This window comes from Oncorhynchus kisutch, linkage group LG9, assembly GCF_002021735.2.
Source record: "Oncorhynchus kisutch isolate 150728-3 linkage group LG9, Okis_V2, whole genome shotgun sequence".
Lineage (NCBI taxonomy): Eukaryota > Metazoa > Chordata > Actinopteri > Salmoniformes > Salmonidae > Oncorhynchus > Oncorhynchus kisutch.
Genome location: NC_034182.2, coordinates 41,487,895 through 41,507,930, shown reverse-complemented (window position 1 = coordinate 41,507,930; position 20,036 = coordinate 41,487,895). Strand labels below are relative to the sequence as shown.

Sequence of the window (20,036 nt, the reverse complement as noted above, 5' to 3'; positions counted from 1 at the left end):
ACATTCGTATCAAAGGTAAACAAGTGAAGATTTCTTCTCTCAGTGAAAGATATTTTTTGTCAAGCACATGTCAAAGTGCACTGCTGTCAAAAAGTTGGCGTAAGCCACAAGAAAATGTACAATCCTTCGAGCAGGATTTGAACCAGGGACTTAAGGATTACAGGAATTTCACCTACAGTCCTCCGCTCTACCAACTGAGCTATCGAAGGGTGACAAATGTGGTCAAACGCCATCACCTAGATGGCCAGAGGTTTGGCAGAAGCATATGTTCCCTTTAGGAAATGATTCTGCTGAGTTTGGTGGTGTCTTGGAGCTGCTGAGGATTGCCCCCAGGTCTTCGTACGTTCAACTAATGCTCTATTCCTCTGAGCTACATCCCCTTAGATTGCAAGTAGTTGCATTTGGGAATAGACAAAAAGTGAGCCGAGGAATAAAATCGCTGTTTAGCCCGCTCACTGCGAAATGTCTTTTTCTCTCTCCCTGTTGGTCTAGTGGTTAGGATTCGGTTCATTTACCACCGCGGCCTGGGTTTGATTCCCGCTCAGGGAATGGCTTGCTTTTGGGGAAACACTAGGCATAAGTCAAAAACTTGGCACAATTGCAGAAAAAGTTATACTCTTCTGAGTCAGCGACCTAAGGACTGTTGCAATCTCGAGAACTCTCTGCTGCTCTACCAACATTCGAATCAAAGGTCAACAAGTGAAGATTTCTTCTCTCAGGGAAATATATTTTTTGTCAAGCACATGTCAAAGTGCACTGCTGTCAAAAAGTTGGCGTAAGCCACAAGAAAATGTACAATCCTTCGAGCAGGATTTGAACCAGGGACCTAAGGATTAAACCAATTTCACCTACAGTCCTCCCCTCTACCAACTGAGCTATCGAAGGTTGACAAATGTGGTCAAACGCCATCACCTAGATGGTCAGAGGTTCGGCAGAAGCATATGTTCCCTTTAAGAAATGATTCTGCTGAGTTTGGTGGTGTCTTGGAGCTGCTGAGGATTGCCCCCAGGTCTTCGTACGTTCAACTAATGCTCTATTCCTCTGAGCTACATCCCCTTAGAATGCAAGTAGTTGCATTTGGGAATAGACAAAAAGTGAGCCGAGGAATAAAATCGCTGTTTAGCCCGCTCACTGCGAAATGTCTTTTTCTCTCTCCCTTTTGGTCTAGTGGTTAGGATTCGGTTCATTTACCACCGCGGCCTGGGTTTGATTCCCGCTCAGGGAATGGCTTGCTTTTGGGGAAACACTAGGCATAAGTCAAAAACTTGGCACTATTGCAGTAAAAGTTATAAAATCGCTGTTTAGCCCGCTCACTGCGAAATGTCTTTTTCTCTCTCCCTGTTGGTCTAGTGGTTAGGATTCGGTTCATTTACCACCGCGGCCTGGGTTTGATTCCCGCTCAGGGAATGGCTTGCTTTTGGGGAAACACTAGGCAGAAGTCAAAAACTTGGCACTATTGCAGTAAAAGTTATACTCTTCTGAGTCAGCGACCTAAGGACTGTTGCAATCTCGAGAACTCTCTGCTGCTCTACCAACATTCGTATCAAAGGTCAACAAGTGAAGATTTCTTCTCTCAGGGAAATATATTTTTTGTCAAGCACATGTCAAAGTGCACTGCTGTCAAAAAGTTGGCGTAAGCCACAAGAAACTTTACAATCCTTCGGGCAGGATTTGAACCAGCGACCTAAGGATTACAGCAATTTCACCTACAGTCCTCCGCTCTACCAACTGAGCTACCGAAGGGTGACAAATGTAGTCAAACGCCATCACCTAGATGGTCAGAAGTTCGGCTGAAGCATATGTACCCTTTAAGAAATGATTCTGCTGAGTTTGGTGGTGTCTTGGAGCTGCTGAGGATTGCCCCCAGGTCTTCGTACGTTCAACTAATGCTCTATTCCTCTGAGCTACATCCCCTTAGATTGCAAGTAGTTGCATTTGGGAATAGACAAAAAGTGAGCCGAGGAATAAAATCGCTGTTTAGCCCGCTCACTGCGAAATGTCTTTTTCTCTCTCCCTGTTGGTCTAGTGGTTAGGATTCGGTTCATTTACCACCGCGGCCTGGGTTTGATTCCCGCTCAGGGAATGGCTTGCTTTTGGGGAAACACTAGGCATAAGTCAAAAACTTGGCACTATTGCAGTAAAAGTTATACTCTTCTGAGTCAGCGACCTAAGGACTGTTGCAATCTCGAGTACTCTCTGCTGCTCTACCAACATTCGAATCAAAGGTCAACAAGTGAAGATTTCTTCTCTCAGGGAAATATATTTTTTGTCAAGCACATGTCAAAGTGCACTGCTGTCAAAAAGTTGGCGTAAGCCACAAGAAAATTTACAATCCTTCGAGCAGGATTTGAACCAGGGACTTAAGGATTACAGGAATTTCACCTACAGTACTCCGCTCTACCAACTGAGCTATCGAAGGGTGACAAATGTGGTCAAACGCCATCACCTAGATGGTCAGAGGTTCGGCAGAAGCATATGTTCCCTTTAAGAAATGATTCTGCTGAGTTTGGTGGTGTCTTGGAGCTGCTGAGGATTGCCCCCAGGTCTTCGTACGTTCAACTAATGCTCTATTCCTCTGAGCTACATCCCCTTAGATTGCAAGTAGTTGCATTTGGGAATAGACAAAAAGTGAGCCGAGGAATAAAATCGCTGTTTAGCCCGCTCACTGCGAAATGTCTTTTTCTCTCTCCCTGTTGGTCTAGTGGTTAGGATTCGGTTCATTTACCACCGCGGCCTGGGTTTGATTCCCGCTCAGGGAATGGCTTGCTTTTGGGGAAACACTAGGCATAAGTCAAAAACTTGGCACTATTGCAGTAAAAGTTATACTCTTCTGAGTCAGCGACCTAAGGACTGTTGCAATCTCGAGAACTCTCTGCTGCTCTACCAACATTCGAATCAAAGGTCAACAAGTGAAGATTTCTTCTCTCAGGGAAATATATTTTTTGTCAAGCACATGTCAAAGTGCACTGCTGTCAAAAAGTTGGCGTAAACCACAAGAAAATGTACAATCCTTCGAACAGGATTTGAACCAGGGACCTAAGGATTACAGCAATTTCACCTACAGTCCTCCGCTCTACCAACTGAGCTATCGAAGGGTGACAAATGTGGTGAAACGCCATCACCTAGATGGTCAGAGGTTCGGCAGAAGCATATGTTCCCTTTAAGAAATGATTCTGCTGAGTTTGATGGTGTCTTGGAGCTGCTGAGGATTGCCCCCAGGTCTTCGTACGTTCAACTAATGCTCTATTCCTCTGAGCTACATCCCCTTAGATTGCAAGTAGTTGCATTTGGGAATAGACAAAAAGTGAGCCGAGGAATAAAATCGCTGTTTAGCCCGCTCACTGCGAAATGTCTTTTTCTCTCTCCCTGTTGGTCTAGTGGTTAGGATTCGGTTCATTTACCACCGCGGCCTGGGTTTGATTCCCGCTCAGGGAATGGCTTGCTTTTGGGGAAACACTAGGCATAAGTCAAAAACTTGGCACTATTGCAGTAAAAGTTATACTCTACTGAGTCAGCGACCTAAGGACTGTTGCAATCTCGAGAACTCTCTGCTGCTCTACCAACATTCGAATCAAAGTTCAACAAGTGAAGATTTCTTCTCTCAGGGAAATATATTTTTTGTCAAGCACATGTCAAAGTGCACTGCTGTCAAAAAGTTGGCGTAAACCACAAGAAAATGTACAATCCTTCGAACAGGATTTGAACCTGGGACCGAAGGATTACAGCAATTTCACCTACAGTCCTCCGCTCTACCAACTGAGCTATCGAAGGGTGACAAATGTGGTCAAACGCCATCACCTAGATGGTCAGAGGTTCGGCAGAAGCATATGTTCCCTTTAAGAAATGATTCTGCTGAGTTTGGTGGTGTCTTGGAGCTGCTGAGGATTGCCCCCAGGTCTTCGTACGTTCAACTAATGCTCTATTCCTCTGAGCTACATCCCCTTAGATTGCAAGTAGTTGCATTTGGGAATAGACAAAAAGTGAGCCGAGGAATAAAATCGCTGTTTAGCCCGCTCACTGCGAAATGTCTTTTTCTCTCTCCCTGTTGGTCTAGTGGTTAGGATTCGGTTCATTTACCACCGCGGCCTGGGTTTGATTCCCGCTCAGGGAATGGCTTGCTTTTGGGGAAACACTAGGCATAAGTCAAAAACTTGGCACTATTGCAGTAAAAGTTATACTCTTCTGAGTCAGCGACCTAAGGACTGTTGCAATCTCGAGAACTCTCTGCTGCTCTACCAACATTCGAATCAAAGGTCAACAAGTGAAGATTTCTTCTCTCAGGGAAATATATTTTTTGTCAAGCACATGTCAAAGTGCACTGCTGTCAAAAAGTTGGCGTAAGCCACAAGAAAATGTACAATCCTTCGAGCAGGATTTGAACCAGGGACCTAAGGATTAAACCAATTTCACCTACAGTCCTCCCCTCTACCAACTGAGCTATCGAAGGTTGACAAATGTGGTCAAACGCCATCACCTAGATGGTCAGAGGTTCGGCAGAAGCATATGTTCCCTTTAAGAAATGATTCTGCTGAGTTTGGTGGTGTCTTGGAGCTGCTGAGGATTGCCCCCAGGTCTTCGTACGTTCAACTAATGCTCTATTCCTCTGAGCTACATCCCCTTAGATTGCAAGTAGTTGCATTTGGGAATAGACAAAAAGTGAGCCGAGGAATAAAATCGCTGTTTAGCCCGCTCACTGCGAAATGTCTTTTTCTCTCTCTCCCTGTTGGTCTAGTGGTTAGGATTCGGTTCATTTACCACCGCGGCCTGGGTTTGATTCCCGCTCAGGGAATGGCTTGCTTTTGGGGAAACACTAGGCATAAGTCAAAAACTTGGCACTATTGCAGTAAAAGTTATACTCTTCTGAGTCAGCGACCTAAGGACTGTTGCAATCTCGAGAACTCTCTGCTGCTCTACCAACATTCGTATCAAAGGTCAACAAGTGAAGATTTCTTCTCTCAGGGAAATATATTTTTTGTCAAGCACATGTCAAAGTGCACTGCTGTCAAAAAGTTGGCGTAAGCCACAAGAAACTTTACAATCCTTCGAGCAGGATTTGAACCAGCGACCTAAGGATTACAGCAATTTCACCTACAGTCCTCCGCTCTACCAACTGAGCTATCGAAGGGTGACAAATGTGGTCAAACGCCATCACCTAGATGGTCAGAAGGTTCGGCAGAAGCATATGTTACCCTTTAAGAAATGATTCTGCTGAGTTTGGTGGTGTCTTGGAGCTGCTGAGGATTGCCCCCAGGTCTTCGTACGTTCAACTAATGCTCTATTCCTCTGAGCTACATCCCCTTAGATTGCAAGTAGTTGCATTTGGGAATAGACAAAAAGTGAGCCGAGGAATAAAATCGCTGTTTAGCCCGCTCACTGCGAAATGTCTTTTTCTCTCTCCCTGTTGGTCTAGTGGTTAGGATTCGGTTCATTTACCACCGCGGCCTGGGTTTGATTCCCGCTCAGGGAATGGCTTGCTTTTGGGGAAACACTAGGCATAAGTCAAAAACTTGGCACTATTGCAGTAAAAGTTATACTCTTCTGAGTCAGCGACCTAAGGACTGTTGCAATCTCGAGAACTCTCTGCTGCTCTACCAACATTCGAATCAAAGGTCAACAAGTGAAGATTTCTTCTCTCAGGGAAATATATTTTTTGTCAAGCACATGTCAAAGTGCACTGCTGTCAAAAAGTTGGCGTAAGCCACAAGAAAATGTACAATCCTTCGAGCAGGATTTGAACCAGGGACCTAAGGATTACAGCAATTTCACCTACAGTCCTCCGCTCTACCAACTGAGCTATCGAAGGGTGACAAATGTGGTCAAACGCCATCACCTAGATGGTCAGAGGTTCGGCAGAAGCATATGTTCCCTTTAAGAAATGATTCTGCTGAGTTTGGTGGTGTCTTGGAGCTGCTGAGGATTGCCCCCAGGTCTTCGTACGTTCAACTAATGCTCTATTCCTCTGAGCTACATCCCCTTAGATTGCAAGTAGTTGCATTTGGGAATAGACAAAAAGTGAGCCGAGGAATAAAATCGCTGTTTAGCCCGCTCACTGCGAAATGTCTTTTTCTCTCTCCCTGTTGGTCTAGTGGTTAGGATTCGGTTCATTTACCACCGCGGCCTGGGTTTGATTCCCGCTCAGGGAATGGCTTGCTTTTGGGGAAACACTAGGCATAAGTCAAAAACTTGGCACTATTGCAGTAAAAGTTATACTCTTCTGAGTCAGCGACCTAAGGACTGTTGCAATCTCGAGAACTCTCTGCTGCTCTACCAACATTCGAATCAAAGGTCAACAAGTGAAGATTTCTTCTCTCAGGGAAATATATTTTTTGTCAAGCACATGTCAAAGTGCACTGCTGTCAAAAAGTTGGCGTAAGCCACAAGAAAATGTACAATCCTTCGAAGCAGGATTTGAACCAGGGACCTAAGGATTACAGCAATTTCACCTACAGTCCTCCGCTCTACCAACTGAGCTATCGAAGGGTGACAAATGTGGTCAAACGCCATCACCTAGATGGTCAGAGGTTCGGCAGAAGCATATGTTCCCTTTAAGAAATGATTCTGCTGAGTTTGGTGGTGTCTTGGAGCTGCTGAGGATTGCCCCCAGGTCTTCGTACGTTCAACTAATGCTCTATTCCTCTGAGCTACATCCCCTTAGATTGCAAGTAGTTGCATTTGGGAATAGACAAAAAGTGAGCCGAGGAATAAAATCGCTGTTTAGCCCCGCTCACTGCGAAATGTCTTTTTCTCTCTCCCTGTTGGTCTAGTGGTTAGGATTCGGTTCATTTACCACCGCGGCCTGGGTTTGATTCCCGCTCAGGGAATGGCTTGCTTTTGGGGAAACACTAGGCATAAGTCAAAAACTTGGCACTATTGCAGTAAAAGTTATACTCTTCTGAGTCAGCGACCTAAGGACTGTTGCAATCTCGAGAACTCTCTGCTGCTCTACCAACATTCGAATCAAAGGTCAACAAGTGAAGATTTCTTCTCTCAGGGAAATATATTTTTGTCAAGCACATGTCAAAGTGCACTGCTGTCAAAAAGTTGGCGTAAGCCACAAGAAAATGTACAATCCTTCGAGCAGGATTTGAACCAGCGGACCTAAGGATTACAGCAATTTCACCTACAGTCCTCCGCTCTACCAACTGAGCTATCGAAGGGTGACAAATGTGGTCAAACGCCATCACCTAGATGGTCAGAGGTTCGGCAGAAGCATATGTTCCCTTTAAGAAATGATTCTGCTGAGTTTGGTGGTGTCTTGGAGCTGCTGAGGATTGCCCCCAGGTCTTCGTACGTTCAACTAATGCTCTATTCCTCTGAGCTACATCCCCTTAGATTGCAAGTAGTTGCATTTGGGAATAGACAAAAAGTGAGCCGAGGAATAAAATCGCTGTTTAGCCCGCTCACTGCGAAATGTCTTTTTCTCTCTCCCTGTTGGTCTAGTGGTTAGGATTCGGTTCATTTACCACCGCGGCCTGGGTTTGATTCCCGCTCAGGGAATGGCTTGCTTTTGGGGAAACACTAGGCATAAGTCAAAAACTTGGCACTATTGCAGTAAAAGTTATACTCTTCTGAGTCAGCGACCTAAGGACTGTTGCAATCTCGAGAACTCTCTGCTGCTCTACCAACATTCGAATCAAAGGTCAACAAGTGAAGATTTCTTCTCTCAGGGAAATATATTTTTTGTCAAGCACATGTCAAAGTGCACTGCTGTCAAAAAGTTGGCGTAAGCCACAAGAAAATGTACAATCCTTCGAGCAGGATTTGAACCAGCGACCTAAGGATTACAGCAATTTCACCTACAGTCCTCCGCTCTACCAACTGAGCTATCGAAGGGTGACAAATGTGGTCAAACGCCATCACCTAGATGGTCAGAGGTTCGGCAGAAGCATATGTTCCCTTTAAGAAATGATTCTGCTGAGTTTGGTGGTGTCTTGGAGCTGCTGAGGATTGCCCCCAGGTCTTCGTACGTTCAACTAATGCTCTATTCCTCTGAGCTACATCCCCTTAGATTGCAAGTAGTTGCATTTGGGAATAGACAAAAAGTGAGCCGAGGAATAAAATCGCTGTTTAGCCCGCTCACTGCGAAATGTCTTTTTCTCTCTCCCTGTTGGTCTAGTGGTTAGGATTCGGTTCATTTACCACCGCGGCCTGGGTTTGATTCCCGCTCAGGGAATGGCTTGCTTTTGGGGAAACACTAGGCATAAGTCAAAAACTTGGCACTATTGCAGTAAAAGTTATACTCTTCTGAGTCAGCGACCTAAGGACTGTTGCAATCTCGAGAACTCTCTGCTGCTCTACCAACATTCGAATCAAAGGTCAACAAGTGAAGATTTCTTCTCTCAGGGAAATATATTTTTTGTCAAGCACATGTCAAAGTGCACTGCTGTCAAAAAGTTGGCGTAAGCCACAAGAAAATGTACAATCCTTCGAGCAGGATTTGAACCAGGGACCTAAGGATTACAGCAATTTCACCTACAGTCCTCCGCTCTACCAACTGAGCTATCGAAGGGTGACAAATGTGGTCAAACGCCATCACCTAGATGGTCAGAGGTTCGGCAGAAGCATATGTTCCCTTTAAGAAATGATTCTGCTGAGTTTGGTGGTGTCTTGGAGCTGCTGAGGATTGCCCCCAGGTCTTCGTACGTTCAACTAATGCTCTATTCCTCTGAGCTACATCCCCTTAGATTGCAAGTAGTTGCATTTGGGAATAGACAAAAAGTGAGCCGAGGAATAAAATCGCTGTTTAGCCCGCTCACTGCGAAATGTCTTTTTCTCTCTCCCTTTTGGTCTAGTGGTTAGGATTCGGTTCATTTACCACCGCGGCCTGGGTTTGATTCCCGCTCAGGGAATGGCTTGCTTTTGGGGAAACACTAGGCATAAGTCAAAAACTTGGCACTATTGCAGTAAAAGTTATAAAATCGCTGTTTAGCCCGCTCACTGCGAAATGTCTTTTTCTCTCTCCCTGTTGGTCTAGTGGTTAGGATTCGGTTCATTTACCACCGCGGCCTGGGTTTGATTCCCGCTCAGGGAATGGCTTGCTTTTGGGGAAACACTAGGCAGAAGTCAAAAACTTGGCACTATTGCAGTAAAAGTTATACTCTTCTGAGTCAGCGACCTAAGGACTGTTGCAATCTCGAGAACTCTCTGCTGCTCTACCAACATTCGTATCAAAGGTCAACAAGTGAAGATTTCTTCTCTCAGGGAAATATATTTTTTGTCAAGCACATGTCAAAGTGCACTGCTGTCAAAAAGTTGGCGTAAGCCACAAGAAAATTTACAATCCTTCGAGCAGGATTTGAACCAGCGACCTAAGGATTACAGCAATTTCACCTACAGTCCTCCGCTCTACCAACTGAGCTATCGAAGGGTGACAAATGTGGTCAAACGCCATCACCTAGATGGTCAGAGGTTCGGCAGAAGCATATGTTCCCTTTAAGAAATGATTCTGCTGAGTTTGGTGGTGTCTTGGAGCTGCTGAGGATTGCCCCCAGGTCTTCGTACGTTCAACTAATGCTCTATTCCTCTGAGCTACATCCCCTTAGATTGCAAGTAGTTGCATTTGGGAATAGACAAAAAGTGAGCCGAGGAATAAAATCGCTGTTTAGCCCGCTCACTGCGAAATGTCTTTTTCTCTCTCCCTGTTGGTCTAGTGGTTAGGATTCGGTTCATTTACCACCGCGGCCTGGGTTTGATTCCCGCTCAGGGAATGGCTTGCTTTTGGGGAAACACTAGGCATAAGTCAAAAACTTGGCACTATTGCAGTAAAAGTTATACTCTTCTGAGTCAGCGACCTAAGGACTGTTGCAATCTCGAGAACTCTCTGCTGCTCTACCAACATTCGAATCAAAGGTCAACAAGTGAAGATTTCTTCTCTCAGGGAAATATATTTTTTGTCAAGCACATGTCAAAGTGCACTGCTGTCAAAAAGTTGGCGTAAGCCACAAGAAAATGTACAATCCTTCGAGCAGGATTTGAACCAGCGACCTAAGGATTACAGCAATTTCACCTACAGTCCTCCGCTCTACCAACTGAGCTATCGAAGGGTGACAAATGTGGTCAAACGCCATCACCTAGATGGTCAGAGGTTCGGCAGAAGCATATGTTCCCTTTAAGAAATGATTCTGCTGAGTTTGGTGGTGTCTTGGAGCTGCTGAGGATTGCCCCCAGGTCTTCGTACGTTCAACTAATGCTCTATTCCTCTGAGCTACATCCCCTTAGATTGCAAGTAGTTGCATTTGGGAATAGACAAAAAGTGAGCCGAGGAATAAAATCGCTGTTTAGCCCGCTCACTGCGAAATGTCTTTTTCTCTCTCCCTGTTGGTCTAGTGGTTAGGATTCGGTTCATTTACCACCGCGGCCTGGGTTTGATTCCCGCTCAGGGAATGGCTTGCTTTTGGGGAAACACTAGGCATAAGTCAAAAACTTGGCACTATTGCAGTAAAAGTTATACTCTTCTGAGTCAGCGACCTAAGGACTGTTGCAATCTCGAGAACTCTCTGCTGCTCTACCAACATTCGAATCAAAGGTCAACAAGTGAAGATTTCTTCTCTCAGGGAAATATATTTTTTGTCAAGCACATGTCAAAGTGCACTGCTGTCAAAAAGTTGGCGTAAGCCACAAGAAAATGTACAATCCTTCGAGCAGGATTTGAACCAGCGACCTAAGGATTACAGCAATTTCACCTACAGTCCTCCGCTCTACCAACTGAGCTATCGAAGGGTGACAAATGTGGTCAAACGCCATCACCTAGATGGTCAGAGGTTCGGCAGAAGCATATGTTCCCTTTAAGAAATGATTCTGCTGAGTTTGGTGGTGTCTTGGAGCTGCTGAGGATTGCCCCCAGGTCTTCGTACGTTCAACTAATGCTCTATTCCTCTGAGCTACATCCCCTTAGATTGCAAGTAGTTGCATTTGGGAATAGACAAAAAGTGAGCCGAGGAATAAAATCGCTGTTTAGCCCGCTCACTGCGAAATGTCTTTTTCTCTCTCCCTGTTGGTCTAGTGGTTAGGATTCGGTTCATTTACCACCGCGGCCTGGGTTTGATTCCCGCTCAGGGAATGGCTTGCTTTTGGGGAAACACTAGGCATAAGTCAAAAACTTGGCACTATTGCAGTAAAAGTTATACTCTTCTGAGTCAGCGACCTAAGGACTGTTGCAATCTCGAGAACTCTCTGCTGCTCTACCAACATTCGAATCAAAGGTCAACAAGTGAAGATTTCTTCTCTCAGGGAAATATATTTTTTGTCAAGCACATGTCAAAGTGCACTGCTGTCAAAAAGTTGGCGTAAGCCACAAGAAAATGTACAATCCTTCGAGCAGGATTTGAACCAGCGACCTAAGGATTACAGCAATTTCACCTACAGTCCTCCGCTCTACCAACTGAGCTATCGAAGGGTGACAAATGTGGTCAAACGCCATCACCTAGATGGTCAGAGGTTCGGCAGAAGCATATGTTCCCTTTAAGAAATGATTCTGCTGAGTTTGGTGGTGTCTTGGAGCTGCTGAGGATTGCCCCCAGGTCTTCGTACGTTCAACTAATGCTCTATTCCTCTGAGCTACATCCCCTTAGATTGCAAGTAGTTGCATTTGGGAATAGACAAAAAGTGAGCCGAGGAATAAAATCGCTGTTTAGCCCGCTCACTGCGAAATGTCTTTTTCTCTCTCCCTGTTGGTCTAGTGGTTAGGATTCGGTTCATTTACCACCGCGGCCTGGGTTTGATTCCCGCTCAGGGAATGGCTTGCTTTTGGGGAAACACTAGGCATAAGTCAAAAACTTGGCACTATTGCAGTAAAAGTTATACTCTTCTGAGTCAGCGACCTAAGGACTGTTGCAATCTCGAGAACTCTCTGCTGCTCTACCAACATTCGAATCAAAGGTCAACAAGTGAAGATTTCTTCTCTCAGGGAAATATATTTTTTGTCAAGCACATGTCAAAGTGCACTGCTGTCAAAAAGTTGGCGTAAGCCACAAGAAAATGTACAATCCTTCGAGCAGGATTTGAACCAGCGACCTAAGGATTACAGCAATTTCACCTACAGTCCTCCGCTCTACCAACTGAGCTATCGAAGGGTGACAAATGTGGTCAAACGCCATCACCTAGATGGTCAGAGGTTCGGCAGAAGCATATGTTCCCTTTAAGAAATGATTCTGCTGAGTTTGGTGGTGTCTTGGAGCTGCTGAGGATTGCCCCCAGGTCTTCGTACGTTCAACTAATGCTCTATTCCTCTGAGCTACATCCCCTTAGATTGCAAGTAGTTGCATTTGGGAATAGACAAAAAGTGAGCCGAGGAATAAAATCGCTGTTTAGCCCGCTCACTGCGAAATGTCTTTTTCTCTCTCCCTGTTGGTCTAGTGGTTAGGATTCGGTTCATTTACCACCGCGGCCTGGGTTTGATTCCCGCTCAGGGAATGGCTTGCTTTTGGGGAAACACTAGGCATAAGTCAAAAACTTGGCACTATTGCAGTAAAAGTTATACTCTTCTGAGTCAGCGACCTAAGGACTGTTGCAATCTCGAGAACTCTCTGCTGCTCTACCAACATTCGAATCAAAGGTCAACAAGTGAAGATTTCTTCTCTCAGGGAAATATATTTTTTGTCAAGCACATGTCAAAGTGCACTGCTGTCAAAAAGTTGGCGTAAGCCACAAGAAAATGTACAATCCTTCGAGCAGGATTTGAACCAGCGACCTAAGGATTACAGCAATTTCACCTACAGTCCTCCGCTCTACCAACTGAGCTATCGAAGGGTGACAAATGTGGTCAAACGCCATCACCTAGATGGTCAGAGGTTCGGCAGAAGCATATGTTCCCTTTAAGAAATGATTCTGCTGAGTTTGGTGGTGTCTTGGAGCTGCTGAGGATTGCCCCCAGGTCTTCGTACGTTCAACTAATGCTCTATTCCTCTGAGCTACATCCCCTTAGATTGCAAGTAGTTGCATTTGGGAATAGACAAAAAGTGAGCCGAGGAATAAAATCGCTGTTTAGCCCGCTCACTGCGAAATGTCTTTTTCTCTCTCCCTGTTGGTCTAGTGGTTAGGATTCGGTTCATTTACCACCGCGGCCTGGGTTTGATTCCCGCTCAGGGAATGGCTTGCTTTTGGGGAAACACTAGGCATAAGTCAAAAACTTGGCACTATTGCAGTAAAAGTTATACTCTTCTGAGTCAGCGACCTAAGGACTGTTGCAATCTCGAGAACTCTCTGCTGCTCTACCAACATTCGAATCAAAGGTCAACAAGTGAAGATTTCTTCTCTCAGGGAAATATATTTTTTGTCAAGCACATGTCAAAGTGCACTGCTGTCAAAAAGTTGGCGTAAGCCACAAGAAAATGTACAATCCTTCGAGCAGGATTTGAACCAGCGACCTAAGGATTACAGCAATTTCACCTACAGTCCTCCGCTCTACCAACTGAGCTATCGAAGGGTGACAAATGTGGTCAAACGCCATCACCTAGATGGTCAGAGGTTCGGCAGAAGCATATGTTCCCTTTAAGAAATGATTCTGCTGAGTTTGGTGGTGTCTTGGAGCTGCTGAGGATTGCCCCCAGGTCTTCGTACGTTCAACTAATGCTCTATTCCTCTGAGCTACATCCCCTTAGATTGCAAGTAGTTGCATTTGGGAATAGACAAAAAGTGAGCCGAGGAATAAAATCGCTGTTTAGCCCGCTCACTGCGAAATGTCTTTTTCTCTCTCCCTGTTGGTCTAGTGGTTAGGATTCGGTTCATTTACCACCGCGGCCTGGGTTTGATTCCCGCTCAGGGAATGGCTTGCTTTTGGGGAAACACTAGGCATAAGTCAAAAACTTGGCACTATTGCAGTAAAAGTTATACTCTTCTGAGTCAGCGACCTAAGGACTGTTGCAATCTCGAGAACTCTCTGCTGCTCTACCAACATTCGAATCAAAGGTCAACAAGTGAAGATTTCTTCTCTCAGGGAAATATATTTTTGTCAAGCACATGTCAAAGTGCACTGCTGTCAAAAAGTTGGCGTAAGCCACAAGAAAATGTACAATCCTTCGAGCAGGATTTGAACCAGCGACCTAAGGATTACAGCAATTTCACCTACAGTCCTCCGCTCTACCAACTGAGCTATCGAAGGGTGACAAATGTGGTCAAACGCCATCACCTAGATGGTCAGAGGTTCGGCAGAAGCATATGTTCCCTTTAAGAAATGATTCTGCTGAGTTTGGTGGTGTCTTGGAGCTGCTGAGGATTGCCCCCAGGTCTTCGTACGTTCAACTAATGCTCTATTCCTCTGAGCTACATCCCCTTAGATTGCAAGTAGTTGCATTTGGGAATAGACAAAAAGTGAGCCGAGGAATAAAATCGCTGTTTAGCCCGCTCACTGCGAAATGTCTTTTTCTCTCTCCCTGTTGGTCTAGTGGTTAGGATTCGGTTCATTTACCACCGCGGCCTGGGTTTGATTCCCGCTCAGGGAATGGCTTGCTTTTGGGGAAACACTAGGCATAAGTCAAAAACTTGGCACTATTGCAGTAAAAGTTATACTCTTCTGAGTCAGCGACCTAAGGACTGTTGCAATCTCGAGAACTCTCTGCTGCTCTACCAACATTCGAATCAAAGGTCAACAAGTGAAGATTTCTTCTCTCAGGGAAATATATTTTTTGTCAAGCACATGTCAAAGTGCACTGCTGTCAAAAAGTTGGCGTAAGCCACAAGAAAATGTACAATCCTTCGAGCAGGATTTGAACCAGCGACCTAAGGATTACAGCAATTTCACCTACAGTCCTCCGCTCTACCAACTGAGCTATCGAAGGGTGACAAATGTGGTCAAACGCCATCACCTAGATGGTCAGAGGTTCGGCAGAAGCATATGTTCCCTTTAAGAAATGATTCTGCTGAGTTTGGTGGTGTCTTGGAGCTGCTGAGGATTGCCCCCAGGTCTTCGTACGTTCAACTAATGCTCTATTCCTCTGAGCTACATCCCCTTAGATTGCAAGTAGTTGCATTTGGGAATAGACAAAAAGTGAGCCGAGGAATAAAATCGCTGTTTAGCCCGCTCACTGCGAAATGTCTTTTTCTCTCTCCCTGTTGGTCTAGTGGTTAGGATTCGGTTCATTTACCACCGCGGCCTGGGTTTGATTCCCGCTCAGGGAATGGCTTGCTTTTGGGGAAACACTAGGCATAAGTCAAAAACTTGGCACTATTGCAGTAAAAGTTATACTCTTCTGAGTCAGCGACCTAAGGACTGTTGCAATCTCGAGAACTCTCTGCTGCTCTACCAACATTCGAATCAAAGGTCAACAAGTGAAGATTTCTTCTCTCAGGGAAATATATTTTTTGTCAAGCACATGTCAAAGTGCACTGCTGTCAAAAAGTTGGCGTAAGCCACAAGAAAATGTACAATCCTTCGAGCAGGATTTGAACCAGCGACCTAAGGATTACAGCAATTTCACCTACAGTCCTCCGCTCTACCAACTGAGCTATCGAAGGGTGACAAATGTGGTCAAACGCCATCACCTAGATGGTCAGAGGTTCGGCAGAAGCATATGTTCCCTTTAAGAAATGATTCTGCTGAGTTTGGTGGTGTCTTGGAGCTGCTGAGGATTGCCCCCAGGTCTTCGTACGTTCAACTAATGCTCTATTCCTCTGAGCTACATCCCCTTAGATTGCAAGTAGTTGCATTTGGGAATAGACAAAAAGTGAGCCGAGGAATAAAATCGCTGTTTAGCCCGCTCACTGCGAAATGTCTTTTTCTCTCTCCCTGTTGGTCTAGTGGTTAGGATTCGGTTCATTTACCACCGCGGCCTGGGTTTGATTCCCGCTCAGGGAATGGCTTGCTTTTGGGGAAACACTAGGCATAAGTCAAAAACTTGGCACTATTGCAGTAAAAGTTATACTCTTCTGAGTCAGCGACCTAAGGACTGTTGCAATCTCGAGAACTCTCTGCTGCTCTACCAACATTCGAATCAAAGGTCAACAAGTGAAGATTTCTTCTCTCAGGGAAATATATTTTTTGTCAAGCACATGTCAAAGTGCACTGCTGTCAAAAAGTTGGCGTAAGCCACAAGAAAATGTACAATCCTTCGAGCAGGATTTGAACCAGCGACCTAAGGATTACAGCAATTTCACCTACAGTCCTCCGCTCTACCAACTGAGCTATCGAAGGGTGACAAATGTGGTCAAACGCCATCACCTAGATGGTCAGAGGTTCGGCAGAAGCATATGTTCCCTTTAAGAAATGATTCTGCTGAGTTTGGTGGTGTCTTGGAGCTGCTGAGGATTGCCCCCAGGTCTTCGTACGTTCAACTAATGCTCTATTCCTCTGAGCTACATCCCCTTAGATTGCAAGTAGTTGCATTTGGGAATAGACAAAAAGTGAGCCGAGGAATAAAATCGCTGTTTAGCCCGCTCACTGCGAAATGTCTTTTTCTCTCTCCCTGTTGGTCTAGTGGTTAGGATTCGGTTCATTTACCACCGCGGCCTGGGTTTGATTCCCGCTCAGGGAATGGCTTGCTTTTGGGGAAACACTAGGCATAAGTCAAAAACTTGGCACTATTGCAGTAAAAGTTATACTCTTCTGAGTCAGCGACCTAAGGACTGTTGCAATCTCGAGAACTCTCTGCTGCTCTACCAACATTCGAATCAAAGGTCAACAAGTGAAGATTTCTTCTCTCAGGGAAATATATTTTTTGTCAAGCACATGTCAAAGTGCACTGCTGTCAAAAAGTTGGCGTAAGCCACAAGAAAATGTACAATCCTTCGAGCAGGATTTGAACCAGCGACCTAAGGATTACAGCAATTTCACCTACAGTCCTCCGCTCTACCAACTGAGCTATCGAAGGGTGACAAATGTGGTCAAACGCCATCACCTAGATGGTCAGAGGTTCGGCAGAAGCATATGTTCCCTTTAAGAAATGATTCTGCTGAGTTTGGTGGTGTCTTGGAGCTGCTGAGGATTGCCCCCAGGTCTTCGTACGTTCAACTAATGCTCTATTCCTCTGAGCTACATCCCCTTAGATTGCAAGTAGTTGCATTTGGGAATAGACAAAAAGTGAGCCGAGGAATAAAATCGCTGTTTAGCCCGCTCACTGCGAAATGTCTTTTTCTCTCTCCCTGTTGGTCTAGTGGTTAGGATTCGGTTCATTTACCACCGCGGCCTGGGTTTGATTCCCGCTCAGGGAATGGCTTGCTTTTGGGGAAACACTAGGCATAAGTCAAAAACTTGGCACTATTGCAGTAAAAGTTATACTCTTCTGAGTCAGCGACCTAAGGACTGTTGCAATCTCGAGAACTCTCTGCTGCTCTACCAACATTCGAATCAAAGGTCAACAAGTGAAGATTTCTTCTCTCAGGGAAATATATTTTTTGTCAAGCACATGTCAAAGTGCACTGCTGTCAAAAAGATTGGCGTAAGCCACAAGAAAATGTACAATCCTTCGAGCAGGATTTGAACCAGCGACCTAAGGATTACAGCAATTTCACCTACAGTCCTCCGCTCTACCAACTGAGCTATCGAAGGGTGACAAATGTGGTCAAACGCCATCACCTAGATGGTCAGAGGTTCGGCAGAAGCATATGTTCCCTTTAAGAAATGATTCTGCTGAGTTTGGTGGTGTCTTGGAGCTGCTGAGGATTGCCCCCAGGTCTTCGTACGTTCAACTAATGCTCTATTCCTCTGAGCTACATCCCCTTAGATTGCAAGTAGTTGCATTTGGGAATAGACAAAAAGTGAGCCGAGGAATAAAATCGCTGTTTAGCCCGCTCACTGCGAAATGTCTTTTTCTCTCTCCCTGTTGGTCTAGTGGTTAGGATTCGGTTCATTTACCACCGCGGCCTGGGTTTGATTCCCGCTCAGGGAATGGCTTGCTTTTGGGGAAACACTAGGCATAAGTCAAAAACTTGGCACTATTGCAGTAAAAGTTATACTCTTCTGAGTCAGCGACCTAAGGACTGTTGCAATCTCGAGAACTCTCTGCTGCTCTACCAACATTCGAATCAAAGGTCAACAAGTGAAGATTTCTTCTCTCAGGGAAATATATTTTTTGTCAAGCACATGTCAAAGTGCACTGCTGTCAAAAAGTTGGCGTAAGCCACAAGAAAATGTACAATCCTTCGAGCAGGATTTGAACCAGCGACCTAAGGATTACAGCAATTTCACCTACAGTCCTCCGCTCTACCAACTGAGCTATCGAAGGGTGACAAATGTGGTCAAACGCCATCACCTAGATGGTCAGAGGTTCGGCAGAAGCATATGTTCCCTTTAAGAAATGATTCTGCTGAGTTTGGTGGTGTCTTGGAGCTGCTGAGGATTGCCCCCAGGTCTTCGTACGTTCAACTAATGCTCTATTCCTCTGAGCTACATCCCCTTAGATTGCAAGTAGTTGCATTTGGGAATAGACAAAAAGTGAGCCGAGGAATAAAATCGCTGTTTAGCCCGCTCACTGCGAAATGTCTTTTTCTCTCTCCCTGTTGGTCTAGTGGTTAGGATTCGGTTCATTTACCACCGCGGCCTGGGTTTGATTCCCGCTCAGGGAATGGCTTGCTTTTGGGGAAACACTAGGCATAAGTCAAAAACTTGGCACTATTGCAGTAAAAGTTATACTCTTCTGAGTCAGCGACCTAAGGACTGTTGCAATCTCGAGAACTCTCTGCTGCTCTACCAACATTCGAATCAAAGGTCAACAAGTGAAGATTTCTTCTCTCAGGGAAATATATTTTTTGTCAAGCACATGTCAAAGTGCACTGCTGTCAAAAAGTTGGCGTAAGCCACAAGAAAATGTACAATCCTTCGAGCAGGATTTGAACCAGCGACCTAAGGATTACAGCAATTTCACCTACAGTCCTCCGCTCTACCAACTGAGCTATCGAAGGGTGACAAATGTGGTCAAACGCCATCACCTAGATGGTCAGAGGTTCGGCAGAAGCATATGTTCCCTTTAAGAAATGATTCTGCTGAGTTTGGTGGTGTCTTGGAGCTGCTGAGGATTGCCCCCAGGTCTTCGTACGTTCAACTAATGCTCTATTCCTCTGAGCTACATCCCCTTAGATTGCAAGTAGTTGCATTTGGGAATAGACAAAAAGTGAGCCGAGGAATAAAATCGCTGTTTAGCCCGCTCACTGCGAAATGTCTTTTTCTCTCTCCCTGTTGGTCTAGTGGTTAGGATTCGGTTCATTTACCACCGCGGCCTGGGTTTGATTCCCGCTCAGGGAATGGCTTGCTTTTGGGGAAACACTAGGCATAAGTCAAAAACTTGGCACTATTGCAGTAAAAGTTATACTCTTCTGAGTCAGCGACCTAAGGACTGTTGCAATCTCGAGAACTCTCTGCTGCTCTACCAACATTCGAATCAAAGGTCAACAAGTGAAGATTTCTTCTCTCAGGGAAATATATTTTTTGTCAAGCACATGTCAAAGTGCACTGCTGTCAAAAAGTTGGCGTAAGCCACAAGAAAATGTACAATCCTTCGAGCAGGATTTGAACCAGCGACCTAAGGATTACAGCAATTTCACCTACAGTCCTCCGCTCTACCAACTGAGCTATCGAAGGGTGACAAATGTGGTCAAACGCCATCACCTAGATGGTCAGAGGTTCGGCAGAAGCATATGTTCCCTTTAAGAAATGATTCTGCTGAGTTTGGTGGTGTCTTGGAGCTGCTGAGGATTGCCCCCAGGTCTTCGTACGTTCAACTAATGCTCTATTCCTCTGAGCTACATCCCCTTAGATTGCAAGTAGTTGCATTTGGGAATAGACAAAAAGTGAGCCGAGGAATAAAATCGCTGTTTAGCCCGCTCACTGCGAAATGTCTTTTTCTCTCTCCCTGTTGGTCTAGTGGTTAGGATTCGGTTCATTTACCACCGCGGCCTGGGTTTGATTCCCGCTCAGGGAATGGCTTGCTTTTGGGGAAACACTAGGCATAAGTCAAAAACTTGGCACTATTGCAGTAAAAGTTATACTCTTCTGAGTCAGCGACCTAAGGACTGTTGCAATCTCGAGAACTCTCTGCTGCTCTACCAACATTCGAATCAAAGGTCAACAAGTGAAGATTTCTTCTCTCAGGGAAATATATTTTTTGTCA

The 20,036-nt window shown here is 45.2% G+C and overlaps 29 non-coding genes across 29 annotated transcripts; all 29 read right to left on the bottom strand.

Moving 5' to 3' along the window:
- Positions 1-122: 122 nt before the first annotated feature.
- On the bottom strand, positions 123-209 carry trnay-gua (transfer RNA tyrosine (anticodon GUA)). Its single transcript is given in 2 exon segments — positions 123-158; positions 173-209. It is a non-coding gene; the product is annotated as a tRNA-Tyr (tRNA).
- A 589-nt stretch (positions 210-798) lies between these two features.
- trnay-gua (transfer RNA tyrosine (anticodon GUA)) lies at positions 799-885 on the bottom strand. Its single transcript is given in 2 exon segments — positions 799-834; positions 849-885. It is a non-coding gene; the product is annotated as a tRNA-Tyr (tRNA).
- A 771-nt stretch (positions 886-1,656) lies between these two features.
- Positions 1,657-1,743, bottom strand: trnay-gua (transfer RNA tyrosine (anticodon GUA)). The gene is given in 2 exon segments: positions 1,657-1,692; positions 1,707-1,743. It is a non-coding gene; the product is annotated as a tRNA-Tyr (tRNA).
- Positions 1,744-2,332: 589 nt separating this feature from the next.
- Positions 2,333-2,419, bottom strand: trnay-gua (transfer RNA tyrosine (anticodon GUA)). The gene is given in 2 exon segments: positions 2,333-2,368; positions 2,383-2,419. It is a non-coding gene; the product is annotated as a tRNA-Tyr (tRNA).
- Positions 2,420-3,008: 589 nt separating this feature from the next.
- On the bottom strand, positions 3,009-3,095 carry trnay-gua (transfer RNA tyrosine (anticodon GUA)). Its single transcript is given in 2 exon segments — positions 3,009-3,044; positions 3,059-3,095. It is a non-coding gene; the product is annotated as a tRNA-Tyr (tRNA).
- A 589-nt stretch (positions 3,096-3,684) lies between these two features.
- Positions 3,685-3,771, bottom strand: trnay-gua (transfer RNA tyrosine (anticodon GUA)). Its single transcript is given in 2 exon segments — positions 3,685-3,720; positions 3,735-3,771. It is a non-coding gene; the product is annotated as a tRNA-Tyr (tRNA).
- A 589-nt stretch (positions 3,772-4,360) lies between these two features.
- trnay-gua (transfer RNA tyrosine (anticodon GUA)) lies at positions 4,361-4,447 on the bottom strand. The gene is given in 2 exon segments: positions 4,361-4,396; positions 4,411-4,447. It is a non-coding gene; the product is annotated as a tRNA-Tyr (tRNA).
- Positions 4,448-5,038: 591 nt separating this feature from the next.
- Positions 5,039-5,125, bottom strand: trnay-gua (transfer RNA tyrosine (anticodon GUA)). Its single transcript is given in 2 exon segments — positions 5,039-5,074; positions 5,089-5,125. It is a non-coding gene; the product is annotated as a tRNA-Tyr (tRNA).
- A 591-nt stretch (positions 5,126-5,716) lies between these two features.
- trnay-gua (transfer RNA tyrosine (anticodon GUA)) lies at positions 5,717-5,803 on the bottom strand. Its single transcript is given in 2 exon segments — positions 5,717-5,752; positions 5,767-5,803. It is a non-coding gene; the product is annotated as a tRNA-Tyr (tRNA).
- Positions 5,804-6,392: 589 nt separating this feature from the next.
- trnay-gua (transfer RNA tyrosine (anticodon GUA)) lies at positions 6,393-6,480 on the bottom strand. The gene is given in 2 exon segments: positions 6,393-6,429; positions 6,444-6,480. It is a non-coding gene; the product is annotated as a tRNA-Tyr (tRNA).
- Positions 6,481-7,069: 589 nt separating this feature from the next.
- On the bottom strand, positions 7,070-7,157 carry trnay-gua (transfer RNA tyrosine (anticodon GUA)). Its single transcript is given in 2 exon segments — positions 7,070-7,106; positions 7,121-7,157. It is a non-coding gene; the product is annotated as a tRNA-Tyr (tRNA).
- A 589-nt stretch (positions 7,158-7,746) lies between these two features.
- On the bottom strand, positions 7,747-7,833 carry trnay-gua (transfer RNA tyrosine (anticodon GUA)). The gene is given in 2 exon segments: positions 7,747-7,782; positions 7,797-7,833. It is a non-coding gene; the product is annotated as a tRNA-Tyr (tRNA).
- Positions 7,834-8,422: 589 nt separating this feature from the next.
- On the bottom strand, positions 8,423-8,509 carry trnay-gua (transfer RNA tyrosine (anticodon GUA)). The gene is given in 2 exon segments: positions 8,423-8,458; positions 8,473-8,509. It is a non-coding gene; the product is annotated as a tRNA-Tyr (tRNA).
- Positions 8,510-9,280: 771 nt separating this feature from the next.
- Positions 9,281-9,367, bottom strand: trnay-gua (transfer RNA tyrosine (anticodon GUA)). Its single transcript is given in 2 exon segments — positions 9,281-9,316; positions 9,331-9,367. It is a non-coding gene; the product is annotated as a tRNA-Tyr (tRNA).
- A 589-nt stretch (positions 9,368-9,956) lies between these two features.
- trnay-gua (transfer RNA tyrosine (anticodon GUA)) lies at positions 9,957-10,043 on the bottom strand. The gene is given in 2 exon segments: positions 9,957-9,992; positions 10,007-10,043. It is a non-coding gene; the product is annotated as a tRNA-Tyr (tRNA).
- A 589-nt stretch (positions 10,044-10,632) lies between these two features.
- On the bottom strand, positions 10,633-10,719 carry trnay-gua (transfer RNA tyrosine (anticodon GUA)). Its single transcript is given in 2 exon segments — positions 10,633-10,668; positions 10,683-10,719. It is a non-coding gene; the product is annotated as a tRNA-Tyr (tRNA).
- Positions 10,720-11,308: 589 nt separating this feature from the next.
- trnay-gua (transfer RNA tyrosine (anticodon GUA)) lies at positions 11,309-11,395 on the bottom strand. Its single transcript is given in 2 exon segments — positions 11,309-11,344; positions 11,359-11,395. It is a non-coding gene; the product is annotated as a tRNA-Tyr (tRNA).
- Positions 11,396-11,984: 589 nt separating this feature from the next.
- Positions 11,985-12,071, bottom strand: trnay-gua (transfer RNA tyrosine (anticodon GUA)). Its single transcript is given in 2 exon segments — positions 11,985-12,020; positions 12,035-12,071. It is a non-coding gene; the product is annotated as a tRNA-Tyr (tRNA).
- Positions 12,072-12,660: 589 nt separating this feature from the next.
- Positions 12,661-12,747, bottom strand: trnay-gua (transfer RNA tyrosine (anticodon GUA)). The gene is given in 2 exon segments: positions 12,661-12,696; positions 12,711-12,747. It is a non-coding gene; the product is annotated as a tRNA-Tyr (tRNA).
- Positions 12,748-13,336: 589 nt separating this feature from the next.
- Positions 13,337-13,423, bottom strand: trnay-gua (transfer RNA tyrosine (anticodon GUA)). Its single transcript is given in 2 exon segments — positions 13,337-13,372; positions 13,387-13,423. It is a non-coding gene; the product is annotated as a tRNA-Tyr (tRNA).
- A 588-nt stretch (positions 13,424-14,011) lies between these two features.
- On the bottom strand, positions 14,012-14,098 carry trnay-gua (transfer RNA tyrosine (anticodon GUA)). Its single transcript is given in 2 exon segments — positions 14,012-14,047; positions 14,062-14,098. It is a non-coding gene; the product is annotated as a tRNA-Tyr (tRNA).
- Positions 14,099-14,687: 589 nt separating this feature from the next.
- trnay-gua (transfer RNA tyrosine (anticodon GUA)) lies at positions 14,688-14,774 on the bottom strand. Its single transcript is given in 2 exon segments — positions 14,688-14,723; positions 14,738-14,774. It is a non-coding gene; the product is annotated as a tRNA-Tyr (tRNA).
- Positions 14,775-15,363: 589 nt separating this feature from the next.
- On the bottom strand, positions 15,364-15,450 carry trnay-gua (transfer RNA tyrosine (anticodon GUA)). Its single transcript is given in 2 exon segments — positions 15,364-15,399; positions 15,414-15,450. It is a non-coding gene; the product is annotated as a tRNA-Tyr (tRNA).
- A 589-nt stretch (positions 15,451-16,039) lies between these two features.
- Positions 16,040-16,126, bottom strand: trnay-gua (transfer RNA tyrosine (anticodon GUA)). Its single transcript is given in 2 exon segments — positions 16,040-16,075; positions 16,090-16,126. It is a non-coding gene; the product is annotated as a tRNA-Tyr (tRNA).
- A 589-nt stretch (positions 16,127-16,715) lies between these two features.
- Positions 16,716-16,802, bottom strand: trnay-gua (transfer RNA tyrosine (anticodon GUA)). The gene is given in 2 exon segments: positions 16,716-16,751; positions 16,766-16,802. It is a non-coding gene; the product is annotated as a tRNA-Tyr (tRNA).
- Positions 16,803-17,392: 590 nt separating this feature from the next.
- trnay-gua (transfer RNA tyrosine (anticodon GUA)) lies at positions 17,393-17,479 on the bottom strand. The gene is given in 2 exon segments: positions 17,393-17,428; positions 17,443-17,479. It is a non-coding gene; the product is annotated as a tRNA-Tyr (tRNA).
- A 589-nt stretch (positions 17,480-18,068) lies between these two features.
- On the bottom strand, positions 18,069-18,155 carry trnay-gua (transfer RNA tyrosine (anticodon GUA)). The gene is given in 2 exon segments: positions 18,069-18,104; positions 18,119-18,155. It is a non-coding gene; the product is annotated as a tRNA-Tyr (tRNA).
- A 589-nt stretch (positions 18,156-18,744) lies between these two features.
- On the bottom strand, positions 18,745-18,831 carry trnay-gua (transfer RNA tyrosine (anticodon GUA)). The gene is given in 2 exon segments: positions 18,745-18,780; positions 18,795-18,831. It is a non-coding gene; the product is annotated as a tRNA-Tyr (tRNA).
- A 589-nt stretch (positions 18,832-19,420) lies between these two features.
- On the bottom strand, positions 19,421-19,507 carry trnay-gua (transfer RNA tyrosine (anticodon GUA)). Its single transcript is given in 2 exon segments — positions 19,421-19,456; positions 19,471-19,507. It is a non-coding gene; the product is annotated as a tRNA-Tyr (tRNA).
- Positions 19,508-20,036: the final 529 nt, after the last annotated feature.